This window comes from Apium graveolens, chromosome 9, assembly GCF_009905375.1.
Source record: "Apium graveolens cultivar Ventura chromosome 9, ASM990537v1, whole genome shotgun sequence".
Taxonomy (NCBI): Eukaryota; Viridiplantae; Streptophyta; class Magnoliopsida; order Apiales; family Apiaceae; genus Apium; species Apium graveolens.
Genome location: NC_133655.1, coordinates 57629978 through 57634862, shown reverse-complemented (window position 1 = coordinate 57634862; position 4885 = coordinate 57629978).

Genomic DNA, 4885 nt, shown 5'->3' with positions numbered 1-4885 from the left:
AAGATGCACAAAATTAGCACACAATAGTTGAGGTGGACTCAAGCATGAACTCATTCAACAGTAGGTTTCAAGATAATGACAGCTCTTTAGCAAAGTTTTAGTTATGCCTTATTTCTAAGATGTACTGAAGTGAATCAAACTTTACTCTTTGTCTGATATTTAGCTTAATGCACACACTAACCACTCCATATGAATGATGAAAATCATTGTGGTGATCTATGTTGTTTTAGATGAACAGTCATTGTGTCACATTGCACAAATTCTGAGGACAAGTTCTGATTGCCTGTTCTGATGATTAAGTTCTGAAGAATATAAATCAGAATTTGTGTGAGGACTTACTAAGATAGGCATTTCTTTTTCGAGTTAAGAAATTATGTTCTGATGACTGTTAAGTTCTGATATAAGTCTAAGTTCTGATATTACAGTCTGATTCTTTACTTGACTTATTTGTGGATAAAATTTAACAACAGTCTCAGTTTAAACCAGAATATGTTGAAGTGGAAGATTAATAGTCACTATAGTTAGGGATAGTGGTACTCGTACATGAACAGTCAACTTTTACTTGCTTCTTGTGCGCATTAAACCATGTTTTCTCTTTCCAATGAATATTTTTCTTTTTCCAAGTCTGGGGAGACGAGGTATAATTAATTCTACCTGTAAGCATTAAATTTCCTTGCGTCTCCTGGCATTCTCTTGCCTATATAAACAACCACTTCACATCAGCCTTCTCATCAACTCTTTTATCACAAACTCACCTTCATACTTTTTCTATCAAAAACACCATGGTCAGATACAATATGTTTTTGAACTACGAAACCTTCAACATGGAGCTGTGCTATGCCGATTGGCAGCAGGAATGGCACGTCACTGCCATTCCTGATGAGATATGGGACTCTGTTCCCCAGGAGGTACTTACCCACCTCCTGTTCTTCTATATGGATTATCATCGCCATCTGGAGCGATTGGAGGAGGAAAGGCTGGAAGCTCTCCGCCAGTAAGAGTGAATCATACGACTCGCTATTCCTGTTTTTCTTCATCATCAGCCTTGCCCTGCTTCTTGAGCTAGGACAAAGACTGTTGACGTTAGGTTTAGAAGCTTAGGGAAATCTTGTACAAGTTCTGATGTAATTTAAATTTCATGAATGTATTCTCTTGATATATTAATGAAATTTGTTTTTGTTTCAAGATCTTGTCTCTGAGATATTTTGAAATGCATTGATAAATCCTGATACATATTCATATTCTGATGACCATATAAATTCTGTTTTAACTTAATTTCTGATTTTATTTTATCAGTACTTGCTCATCTGATTTATTATGGTCATTTTCACTCGGATTTTTTTCCAGAATATTGATGTTGCAGTGAAAAATAATTAAATAAGTGGGAACACTTTCAATTTTGAATCAAAACTGTTTCACCTTGATTAATGGAATAACTTGGTAAGTGGAACGGTTTTTCCTTGAAAAACTGCAAGTGGGTAAGTAATGATTACTGTTTTCTCGTGCCCATTAACTATTCGTATTTACTGCATGTCTGACAGGTGTCCAACGGTTATATTTTTTTTCAAAAGTATAAGTAAGATAGAGAGAGGATTTTTTTTTTAATCTTTTATTTCCTTTCACACTTTTTCTCTCTATTTGCTTTTACTCTCTTTCTTCTTCTAACGTTGGTTTTTCATATAGACATTCTATCAAACACCTAACAGGCACTTACACATCTCGATTAATTTCATGGCACCTAGGGATTTAATCATAGATGGAGCTAAATTTGTTCCAAACAACTATGCTGCAATTCTTGATAATGCTGAAGCTCCGTCTGAATTGCATTTTATGCAAGACCTTCTTGCACACAGTGAAATCGGGTATGCATTGACCCAACCTTCCGTCTTCTCAAGCCAACAAGTTCTGACACTTTGGAGGACTGGAACCTTTGATAATGGTGGTCCAAATGGTACTCCTAGTATTGTTTTCGACGTGGGTGATTCTCAATATGCAGTCACTCCTGGTACAATACGTAAGGCTCTACATCTCCCAGAAGGATGTACTTTTTCAATTCCAGAGGAATCAGCTCTTTAGGAGTTTGGGGTATGAACAGAGTTTGGCAAAGCTTGGGCAGTTGAAACGGACTCATATCAGAAGGGAATGGAGCTTCTTCTTCGACTGCATCACTAAAGCTTTTGGGAACAAGTGTTCGAATTTTGATGCCATCCCCATAATGAGTCAGCACATCGGGTATGCCATTATAAACCAAACTCATTTTGATTTTGCAACGACTATAATTGGTTTTATTGGGGATAGGATGACAGAGGATAGGAATGTTGTCTACTTTGCTAGATTCTGTCAACTTATATATACTTTTTGTACTGATGAACCTCAACTCATCAGTACCTCAACTCCACCTTTTAAAGTTGCAAAACGATACTTTAATGACCTGGTACATGCTGACACTAAGAAACCAGTGGTTAGACCTTTACAGATTCCTCAGTCTGTAAAACAGATCTTAGTAAATGCTGATCCTGATACTTATAAATCTGTTTATCCTAATGTCCATCCAACAACAACCTCCCACACACCACAACAACCATCAGCACCTACCACCCATACTACTCAACCTACACTAAGGCAATATCTTAGATCATATCTTTTAACTTCACAGACAGTTCAACCCTCATCCTTAGAACCTCCTGTAAAGCCTTCATCTTCCAAGCCTAAGAGGACAAAGACTGTTCCTCAAACACCTCAGAAGAGAAGGAGGATTGTTTTGAGAGATGAGTCTGACAGTGAGGAACAGGTTTCTACATCAGTAGTTGTTGTCCAAGAAGCTGAGAAAGTGACTTTTCAGAAGGATTCTGGAATTGAGGGATCTAGGCTTCTCAAGAGGCTTAGAAGAATGACTGTTCCTGACACTCCCAAGGAATCCATATCTACAAAGAGATACAAGAAACAGAGGGCAAAAAGGCCAGTTTCAGATGATGAAGAAACAGCAGCTCAGGAAGGAGATCAGGAATCTCTGATCTCACAAGAAAAGGAATCTGCTAAAGTCACTACTTCTCCATCAACTCCAACTCAGGACGCTGTTACTGAAAAGACCAACACACCATCTGTGTCTCCTGCTCAAAAGTCTGTATCTCCTGTTGTTCCAGGCACAAGTGCTGAAATTGATATCCAGACCTTGGTTGTGCCTGAAGTACTTTACTTAGAAGCTCCAACATCAATTAAATCCATCAACAACACCTGTTACTGATGCTGCTCAAACTCCAGAATTATCTACTACACCTTCTCTGCATCTAGATGCTGATGATCAGAATATAGGTGAGCATCAGGATATGGCTGTTGATCAGAACTTGGAACCAGATCAGCAATTAGAGGATGTTGAAGCCTCCATTGCTACACACTGTTGTTCTATCAGAAGATACTGATTCTGTAAGTTCTGATGCTGCATATGCTGGAGATACTGGTGATGCTGCTCTACAAGCAGATACTGATGAAGCAGGTCCTTCAGGACATGCCCTCCAACAAACAGTTCTTAAATCTAAAATTGTTAAGAAGTTTGTTACTAGAGAAGAACCAGTGCCTTGGAGTGACACTCCTGCTGGTCAGGAGTGGACTAAGGAATGGAACTCAATTACTTGTGTTCCATCTGCAAAGAATCTGGCGGAGCAATTGACAAAAGCTGATGAGATGTTAAATACCGATGATTTCAAAACCCAGCTTAGAGTCACTGCATTGAGTACTAGACATCTTCAAGGTCTCCATTCAACTACTCATGCAGAGCTACACAAGATTCAGGAAGAATTCATCAAACAGGAACAAGTTCAAAAGATTGATAAGAAAAAGTTCTTCCAACCTACCTTTGACAGGATTGCTTCTATTGAGAAGACTCAAGAGAAACAACAAGCTCAGATTGATGATATTCTGAAAAATCAAGCTTCTCAGCAATCTCAACTTAGTGAAATCCAAGACTCAGTGGAATTGCTTGTCTCTCTTCTATTACCTGCTGATGCCAAAAAGGGGGAGAAAGTAATTAAGTCCAAAAGCAAGATTGAAAAGACACTGAAAGGGAAGGATAATGAAAAGGATGATCAAGGAAACTCTGGAATGGGTAGAGGTCATAGTCAAGGTAGAGGTTTCTCATCAAGAAAAGCTGAAATCACAAGTTACAGGACAAGTTCTGATACTGGGAAAAGAATTAGTTCTGCTACTGGTAAAAGGATAAGTTCTGATGAACTTTTAGATCTTGATGAAGAAATGTCAAGACAGTTATTTCTTCGGGAAAATCCAGGAATGGACTTGGAGAGTTTAATGGAAGAAGAAGCCAGACTTAAATCAGAGAAAGTCACATCTAAATCTAAAGCTTCTGGTAAAAAGACACTTCCAAAACTCAAAGGCATTGTGATAAAAGAAAGGACACATACTGAAGCAACATTAGCTAAATCACAACCGCAGATAGATCCAAGATCCAAGGGTAAAGAAAAGGTTGGTGAACCTATCAAGGTTTATGTGCCTCCTGAGAATGAAGAAATCACTGATGAAAAGGATGATCTTGCTCTGACTTCAAGAAAAGTTCTTAAAACAACCTCTGACATGGCTCAAGTTGTTCAGAGTCAAGAGACAGTAAGTTCTGATATTCCAAAGAAGCAAGTAACCTCTGACATAGCTCAAGTTAACTTGATATCAGAAGATATATCAAAGACACTCCTACCAGGATTCACTAAAACAAAACAGACTCAACCTTTGAAGACTGCTGCAAGTGGTTTTGAAGCAAGATTAGTTACTGGAAAGGAAGCAAGAGATAAAACTGGATTGGGAAGTGCTGATGAAAGAAGAATATAGAACACTACCAATGATCCAACTTCCTTGAGTGAACCAGGTATTGGAGCAACTC